Below are 10,486 nucleotides of genomic sequence, written 5' to 3' on the forward strand. Positions count from 1 at the left end.
GCAGCTGGACTTTGTTTTTCCTTGAAAATGTTTCCCTTTTTGTCATCATCATTAGAAAAAGCTTGGATGAGAAATGAAATAGCTTCAAGGAAAAACAAAGGCCAGCTGCCTTTTGAAAAAGCACCTTTGGGACAACCATGACCTTGGATGTCTGAGAATCTCCATAGACAATTACCTAGTTTGGGTTATAAAATGCTTGCAAGAAAACAACCAAGCTTAGAGAGCACCAAGCATTCCTCAGACAAGATTCCTTTTTTATACTCCTGAAGGGCAGAATTTAGAAGCCAGTATTTGGTGCTGAATGAGGCATGTGTTTTTTATTTTGAAAAATATTTTCTATTTTTGTCATTTATTATTGTGATCCTCAGTGTTATGGAGTACTGTCAGTACAAATATCCCATTTCTTGATACTTTGGTTATTTTCTTTGAAGAATTTTGATACAATTCAAAATTGAGTCTTTTGGAAGCTATAGCAATGTCTTCAAGATTTGAAAAAAAAATGATTTTATTTTCCATGTTATATGCCTAGACAAGGAATTGAGGACAGTTTCCTTTATCACTCATAACTGTCACAGCTAAGAACAAGATGATATTTTCCTTAAAATAGAATTTGATATGCTCAGCTAAATTATCAAGCTGGTGCTTGACTGTAGAATCAGAAGTTCTTTTCTTGATTTCTTTACTTTTTCCTCAATTGGCAACCACAATAATGCAAGACTGCACAAGTTTTTCTAATAACACAAGACTTTTTAGTTAGAAGAGCCATTACAGAAAGGTTTCATAATATTTGCAAATGCTAGAAGTAATACCCAGAATTATCTTTTTGTTGTGCTTTACACACATAGGAACAGAGGGAGAGAGAGAGGAGAGAGAGAGAGAGTCTGTGATATAAAGTTAATCCATATTTGATGTATGCCTGATCAAATTCTATTAATTTTTCTGCCATATTAAGATAAAAATATTTCATTTTCTGAAAATTGTTATGAATATATAATTTCAGATTTGTTTTTGCAGTCTACACAATCACTGGATTTTTGTGTGTGTACTTTTGTGGTAAAATGCATTTTTTATTTTCAAATGAAAAACTTCAAGAAAGCAAAACTTATTTCTGAAATTTTCCTACACTTATATTGCAACACTGCTCATTAAAAACATGGTGCAATCAATGTGCAAACATCGTGTAATCTTTGTACTCTATAAGCACAAGTAATTTCTGGAGGAAAATATTGGGCTACGATCAGGAACAATCTGCCTGGAAAAGGCAAGTAAGCAAGACTTTACATCTGTTAGTATTTTGTGCTGCTTTCATCTTTGTTCTAATGAGCAAATTCAAACTGAGAAAATCAGAATATTTAGCTTTGTCTTTTCACAGTTTAGTCTACTTCTGGTAGACTTATTTTGATGGGCAATATTGCATCTAATTGGAAGAAGCAGTTGCTTTCCAAAAATACTTCTTGGAAAACTGCAGAGGCAACAATGTTGAAGCCTTTTTCCCCCCCCTCCAGACTATTGTTTCAACTTTTCTCCTTTTTTGCTTTTTTTTTATTCCTCTTCAATCATTTGAGAATGAAGGAGGTGTTTCAAACTATGCCCCTCTCCATTTTGGGTCAGGGTAATAAGTATCTTCTATATGTTTCTAGAAATCCTTCTGACCTTGTTAGCCAGCATGATAAAACGAGAATCTATATTTCTAAAGATTCCTGGGCTAAATAACGAAAGAAGATGTAATTGTTACAACTGTTAATCAAGGTGGGACAGATTCTGAAAGAATCATAACAAGCCAATTTGATACAAGCAGCCCTCAACTTACAGCCAGAATTGAGCCCAAAATTTCTGTTGGTAAGCAAGACAGTTGTTAAGTGAATTTTGCCTCATTTTATGACCTTTTTCACCACAGTTAAGTGGATCAATGCAGTGAAGTTATTAACACAGTTGTAAAATCTGATTTTCCCATTTATTTTGCTAGTCAGAAGGTTGCAAAAGGTACATGACCCAAGATACTGCAATTGTCATAAATATAAGTCTGTTACCAAGTGTCCGAATTTCGATCATATGACTACAGGGATGCTGCAACATAAGTGTGAAAAATGGTCATAAGTCACTTTTTTCAGTGTAATTATAACTTCACTAAAAGAACTGTTGTAAGGACTGACTACCTGTATAAGTAAATGTTTACAGCATCTTATCTACTTAAACAAATGTTCCAGCTCTTTAGTATCTTGTTGAAGGTTTTGCATTATACTACAGAGCTTTACCATAAAATCTTGGAAATTATTATTCTAAAAAATATACACCCTGTGCAAATCAAAAAATCAAATACTCGGTTCTTTGGTAAGATAATTATTTAATTATTCTATTCAGAAATGTCTACAACTAGTTCCAGAGAAAAAGGACCTTTTTAAAATTAAGTGATAGGATGAGGTGGTAAATACCTTCCTTGTCCTTAGGGAGCAGTTTGTGAAGATCTTCAATAGACTTACAAATGGAAATAGATTAGTCACATACAGGAAGCCATTGATTGTCATCTATTCAGTGTTTACTCGTAGTGATCACATAGATTTTTCCCATCGTAATCAACCAAGTCCTTCATCTCTTCAATCAGCGTACCTATTGCTGGTAATTGAAGCCATATCTTGTTTCTGGTCCTTTCATCCTAGTTTTCTCAGCATCCAGTGCAGTATTTCAGTATACTCCTTGCATCTTTGCTTGATCTTCAAATAGTTTCTATGTGCCAGTTGGTATCCTTCAGCATACAAATTTCAGGCTGGAATCTCTTTTCTGAATATAAATCTCTTTTGCAAGATTCTTGCTTTTCCATTTTTGTTTCCATCTTCAAAGTCTTTGGAGATGTTATAATTCTGCTTCTTGTTTCTTCCAGTACAAATAGTTTTCATCATATGCCCACAATTGGGTTTATCACTAAGCAATGTAGTTGTTAAGTGAGTTGTGCCCAATTTTACAACATTTTTTTTCCTGCAATCATTAAACACATCACTCTGATTGTTAAACAAAACTGGTTTCCCCCTTTGACTTACTTTGTTAGAAACCCTCTGGGAAGATGACAAATGATGATTGCATGACCCTGGAATGCTACATCCATCATAAATACATGCCAATTGCCAAGTAACCAAATGTTGATCATGTGACCTCAGGAAATCTATGATGGTCATAAGTATGAGAAAGTCACTTTCAGTGCCATCGTAACTTTGAAAAATGGTCATAAGTCAAGTATTGTTTTAGTTCTCTGAAGCTCTCTGCGACCTGTTCTGGTTTTCTTTTTCACAATTTCAACAGTTTACTCTAACATCCAATTTGTTCTCATCTGCTTCTCCATCTTTTTTCACATTCATCCTTAATCACTTCTTCAAGCTCATTTCACAGTTCCTCTTTCAATGGGCTTCAGGAGTTGAAAGCAATCCCTGATGTTGAAAATGGTAGATATATGCTGAAAGTCATATTGTAGAAACTGGTAGCTTTCTTCTCCGTTTCCTTAGCGTAACTTGGAATTTGCACATGAGCAGTTAATGATTTGTTCCACAGTCAAGATCTGGCCATGTCTTTGATACTATAAATAAGCTTCTCCACCTTCCTTTAGCAATAATACAGTCACTTTGCTTTCCATGTTTTCTTTTTGGTGAAAACCATGTCTACAAGTGTTATTGGGTTTTGAAGGTGGTGTTAGGCAGGGGTGGGATACGACAGGGTTAAATCCCGGTTCGGGATTTACGAGCTTCCCTGCACGCTGTTAGCTGCGCGCCTATAAATCATCAGCATGCTGTGTGCAGAGACGCAGCCTTTGAAACAGCCCTCTTTTCCTGCTTTTTTAACTGCAGCTGTGCCTCGTTCGGCAGCTGAAGTTGAAAAATCAGGAAATAAAGATCAGGTAAGAGCCCGGGTGGGCGGGTGAGCAAAAACATCAGCAGACATAGAACCAGTTCTATGTCTGCTGCTCTTCAGAGTTACAGGTTCTACAGAGGTGGACAGAACCGGTAGAAACCCACCCCTGGTGTTAGGTGTGAAGACATAATTGGAGTGGCCACAGTTGGTAAGTCATTCTCCTATTTTATTTTAGTCTTAGAAACCATAAGATCCAACAACAGTTTCCTCTTTAATTTTCCAACTTTTGTCACCCTCCAGGTTACACATTTTGAATTACAATTAGCACTTCTTGCTTCTATGTTCGTCCAGTTTTAGATTGAACCTGATCATAAAACTCATGAACCTCCTTTTCTGCATTGGTGGTTGGAATATAAACCTAAAGAGTTGTCCACAAAATCTAAATTATATTATTTGGTCATTGATTGCACTGTAGCCAAAGACTGCTCTTGCTATACCTTTCCTGACAAAAACAACAGCAATACTGTTCCTTGTTTTTCATGTTCTGAATAAAAGTTTGATTTTCTGATTGAAAGTGTTTTCAGCCAGTCCATCTCAATTCACTGGTCATTAAAATGTCAATGTGAAATTGGTTCATCTTTTTCAAGACCTTTATCTTTGTCCATAATTAAGGTTTGATTTGATGTGATTTGGGGCGTTGAGCTTTCCTATATTCATACTTCTTACATTCCATATTCTTTGCAGATTCAGATTTTGGTTTTTCTGTATGACATCAGTAACTAGATGTCTCAGAGACTTTACTACTTTGTAAATACTATCAATACACTGTACTTCAGTACTTCTTCAGTAGCCTGTTGTATCTATCCTATCTATTCTGATGTGCCCATTTTATGTCACTATAACATCAATCATTTTATATTTTCTATTCATGTGGTTTTCTTGGTAAAAATCCAGGAGCGGTATACCATTTCCGTCTTCTATGCAGGATGAATTAATGTCTTTGCCATTGTAATTATAATAATCATCTCCCTCCATTATCTTTCCTGTATCAGTGCTGCCCAACATAGGTGATTGCTTGCTTTTGATATGCAGCTTGGGATGACTCAGTTGGGAATATTTACTCTCAATATACACACACACCTGGGGTTCCTTATTCATCCCTCCCAAATGAGGCACCTGCCCAGATAAGGCAGCACAGTAGGGAAGCAAAAGTAGCCCATTAAAGGCAAGCACTCATATTTTTCATTGTTGTCTTGCTGATGTTTTGTCCATTTCATTTTTACCTGTTCTTTAGATTTTTGTGGGGGTTTAGATTGTCCTCAGTATACCTTTACTTTTAGTAAGTTGTACAGCTTCCTTAAAACTGCCTATTTCTTCCTTTTGAACTATTAGTAACAGTTCAAATAACTATAATTAACTAAATAGTATACCATTTAGCTCATCCACAATGTTATTCATTCCTATTTGCCCCAACTTGTATATATATATATTCCATGCGTAAAGGAAATGAAATATTCAATTCTTTCTAGTCTGGTGTGTGAAATTAACGAATATAATATGATTGTTGATTGTTACATATTGTTACATATACAACAGGAAGCAGGATTCAACATTGAACCAAAACAGATTATGAGTACTTAGATCACAGCTCAGTTTTGTATTGCATTATTTAATCACCATTTAATTTTTAAGATTCAAGAGCAACTATATGAAATCTGAGAGAAGCTTCCTAAGAGAAGCTGTAGTAGGGAGTAGTAGGCAATTTCCTGTTTCTGTGTGAAAATAATAAATTAATTGCTTTACTCTTCAACATATCAAACCAGAAATAGACTTTCCAGTAAGCAACACTATTCTGTTTTGTGTCTTTCAGTAGAAATTATAATATTAAAAGGCAACTATTTCACCAAGTATTACATAAAGATTGGTAAAATATAAATGTAAATTTCCACTTTTATTTCTGGCAGCATCATGTTCAATATTGCTGGAATAATGTTACATAATTGTTCCATCAATAGTAGGTTACTAAAGCAGCATTGACAATGCTTTTTGCTAAAACCATCAAAATGTATAAATATCTGAGTTTTATGATCCTTAAAATACTATTAATTGGCCTAGTAAGAATAGATGAAAGTAAGTATAACTAATGTCACATAAACCAGAGGTCCGCAGAACAAGTCTTACCGGGCCGCTGGTTGCTGGGCGCCGCCATCTTTTTTTGGTAAAAAAGTGCTTCCGGTGAGCTTTTCCGGGTAGAAAGCTCACCGGAAGCACTTTTCATCAAAAAGATGGCGGCGCCCGCTCGGTGAGCTTTTCCGGGTAGAAAGCCATTTCTATCCGAAAAAGCTCACCGAAGCGCTGGCGCCCTCTTTTTGACGAAAAAGTGCTTCCGGTGAGGTCACCGGAAGCACTTTTTCGTCAAAAAGATGGCGGCGCCCAGTTGATGCCGGTACCGGGCCGCGGTGCCCAGCTGATGCCGGTACCGGGCCGCGGCATCAAAAAGGTTGGGGATCACTGACATAAACTACTGTTTTCAGTTATAGTATAGAGTTGAATGTTATGAGCATATTCCAATCATCTACCATCAACTTTGTTGTTCTAAAATTAAAACTTCTTGGTGACAAAAAAAAAATCATCTAACACTGTCTTGTTAACCAGTATCAATGTCTCTATCGTCACACCCAATTGTTCTCTCAAGAATTTCCTGAAGGGAGTTCTCCATAGCTTTGGGGTAGCAGATGAGAAATGCTCTAAATTATCTAAATGGAAATCTACTCATATTATTGGATCTTGATCCAATTTTTTTTTAAAGTTCAGCCATAATTTTATCAGTTAGTCATCTGGGCTTTTAAGTTCAAAGCATGTTGCTATTTTAAGTATTTGTATGCAAATTATTTGGTCTTCAATTTAAAGGCTGTAATTTATATTTTCTTTCAATTCTGCATTATATACAAGAAATGTAAAAGTTAATTTTTTACAACTGTAATGGTTCTACTCCTTATGCAAATTCAAGACTTTATGATGATTTATTTTTTCAGTTACTTATCATAAAAGCACAAAACCTATAAATATTGCATAAATAGAAATCTATTTAGTGCCTTTTCAAAATCAATTGCTTGGGATCTTTGAAGTCTGTAACTGACTTGTTCTATGCTACTCTTAATGTGTGTTTTCAGAACTTTCCTGTAACTCAAAACAGTGTAATAGTGTATGTGCTCTGTAATTCAGATTTAACATAACTAAGTGTGAAACCTCCCAGTTTTGTGTTCATAAGATCTTTGCAGAATTTCAAAGTATTTTTATGCTACTTTAATATGGGAATGCAAATTGGACACCATACATTGGATGTTGCATATTATCTAGACATATGATCTAGTTGTTGAGACAACTGTATTAGTCACACAAAACCAGATACATAGTGAAGTTTTTACGTTATAATTTGTATCCTAAACTGTACAAGGGAATTATGAAAACACAAATTCATCTTAAACAACTTTTGATTTCCTCTATTGGCTAATCCGTAGAAATACCTCATTTCCTTCTGGTTTCATCAGAATATAGACTATTTAGGATGTATAATGGATTGTGTCCAGACTTTAGTCATATTTGGAGCAGATTTTTCTAAAATTGCTGGAATTATGCCAATATCACTAAAGAAGAATTAAACTTAGAAAATATAATTGCTCTAGTCATTTATCTTATGGAAACACTATCTGACCACATGAAGAACTTAAAGCAATGTACCACTTTTGCTAAAGTAACATAAAGTAGTAAACTGCTAAACTGGGATATTTGCTCAGCAAACAAATGAATAATCAGTTCATACTAGGTCTTTGTTAGTAGTACTGGATAGTATTTTTTCACAATAGTCTTCCTTGAAAAAATTGTCATATAAATACTTTCTCCTCTAGTGCATATAGATCTGGAAATTTTTCTGTGCGTTTCAGAGAGCAAATTGTATTTCTGGTAGTAAGAACTATCTGTAGCTATCTGTTAGCAGGGCTAGGAAGTGCATCTGAATCTAGAGTTCATGGCAGACTCACTGCATGGTAGCAAAGCATACAGGTAAGTGTAAGGTGACAGCTGAAAAGCACATCCCTACCCTCTTGTTACTTGGGTTGTTTTTCTTACAATAAATAGGGACTAAGAAAAGAAGTACTTTAAAAAGAAAACATACAGTATCGCCTTACTTACAGCATCATGACTGAACTGGAAATTAATTTCACATACCTCTGCTTAGCTTAACTAACAATTTTACAATAGTATTTCAATCTACTTATTTTTATTAAAATCAAATAAAACAAAATGCATTTAATAATAATTTAGAGTAGGTTAGAACCCTTAGTAGTACCTATATCACATGCAGTATTCCCTGCTAATGATAAGTACAGGTTATCCTGTCAGTTTAGGCAATACCCAATTTTGTTCCATGTTCTCATCCTATTCTATGCAAGAGAGGATATTTAAAGACTACATTGCCAGCCACCCATTTAGGAAGTTCAGGAATGGGTTGAAATGAAGGGGAAAACAGAAAAATTTATCTGCATGGTGTCGATGGAAAAGAATGATAAATTTAAAGGGAGAAGGACATTATGAATTGGTTATAGAAATGGTAGAAGCACGGTTTGCAAGAATAGAAGGTGGAGAGGCATGGTGAAGATGTAAATTAGTTTTAAATTTCCATTTCCTATCTCTTCTGCTTTCATTCATATGCTTAATATTCATTATTTCTGAACTTTACATATAGTTCTCAACTTATGATCACAACTGAATTCAACATTACCATTGCTAAGAAAGACAGTTAATTGTTAAGTGAGTTTTACCCCATTTCACAGCCTTTCTTGCCACAATTGTTAAGTGAATTCACTGCAGTTGTTAAGTTAGTAATAAGAATGTTAAATGAATCTGGATTCCCTATTGACTTAATTTGCCAGAAGGTCGCAAAAGGTGATCACATTACCCTGGCACACTGCAATTGTCATAAATACATGCCAGTTGCCAAGCACCCAAACTTTGATTATGTGACCATTTTTTTAGTCCTGTGTAAGTTCACTAAGTGAACTAAGTCACTAAATGGATGGTTGTAAGTCAAGGACTACCTGTAACTTAGCTTACTTGTTATAGGCAACAATCTGATATGTATCTACACAAATAAGATTTGGATCATCAAAGTTTATCACATACGGGAAATATTTCATGAGAAATAATCCCCCCTTTTTGAAAGACTCATCTGTACTAATCATTTAAAATAGTGATACAGCTTTTAGGTTTATCAAATTACCTTACTTTTACCAATTTATTGTACTACTAGCACATTTTTAAAGGGAGTGCTGGGAAACCTTAAATTGGAAACCACAAATGTTTAGGTACTATATTTAAATTAGAATTCCCACAATCTGCCCATTGTTCTGATTTTGCAAAGCCACCTGGAGTCGCTGAAAGTAAGTTGGGAGCCATATAAATTTTCTTAAATAAATAAATAAATAAATATACAAGAACAACTAAAACCTTCCTTTGGAAAAAATCTAGTTCTCAGGTGAACTAGATTTTCCACGAGGCATGACAATTTTACAATACAGGTATTCCTCAACTTAGGATCACAGTTGAGCCTAAAATTTATTAAATGAATTTTGTCCCATTTTACAATCTTTCTTGCCACAGTTGCTAAATGAATCACTGCAGTTGTCAAATTAGCAACAGTTAAGTGAATCTGGCTTCCCCCTTGACTTTGCTTGTAAGAAAGTTGGGGATCACATGACTCTGGGACACTGACCATCGTAAGTATGAGTCAATTGTCAAACATCTGAATTTTGATCATGTGACCATGGGGGTTGTCATGGCTTTATTGAATCCTGGTTCGGAGAGGAGTTGGCACCAGGCTGTTCAACAGGGAGGGGACAGTCCCCTCAAAATGAGTGGAAAAGCCAGGGGCTGAGGATGAGGCAGTCCCAGGATTGTCTGGTAGTGGGTGGTGACGGCCAACTGGAGAACCGTCTACAGGAGTGGAGCAGCTGCAGAGGGCCCGCGCAGATAACAGGCTCCAGACCACCTCTGATGAGGAACAGCTGCCTTCCCCACTGTGAGAAGAATAGAGCGGAGGGAGGCACAGAGGAGGCTGGTGAGGCTGATTGTGAGGAAGCAGCTCCACCCCACTTACCAAGGAACATCTGGGAAAGGATGATTGAACCAAACCAGATGCTGGATGAAGGTATGTTTGTCAGGAACACCTGTTTGCTTTTATGTGCACCTTCCTGGCTTTTGTGAATGCTGCCTTGGATCGTCTCTTGCCTCTGAACTTTGGGCTTCACTCGCGGACTTTGGAATTGGCTCTCTGACTTCGAACTTTTGGACCGTACTTTGATTTTTGGGCACTCTGGACTTGTGTGGCAGATTTGGTACTTGTGGGTACTGTTACTTCTCTCTTTGCCGTGTGGGTCAGCTAAGACTTAGTTTGTGGAACAGAGGAATTCAGACTGAGGGAAAACTGAGGGCTGGGGTGGAGGTTCACAGGCACCATTGGTGGGCCTTTTAATGCTGTGATGAGCGAGCAATAAATAGACTCTACTTAACCTGTGCCTTACCAGAACGGTCACTAAATGAGCTGTTGTAAATTGAGGATTACCTGTACAGATTTTTAAGTGTATATGGAGTA

The sequence above is a fragment of the Notechis scutatus genome, chromosome 5 (assembly GCF_049901735.1).
Source record: "Notechis scutatus isolate UNSWTSFEM ecotype Mainland chromosome 5, rNotScu1.2, whole genome shotgun sequence".
Lineage (NCBI taxonomy): Eukaryota > Metazoa > Chordata > Lepidosauria > Squamata > Elapidae > Notechis > Notechis scutatus.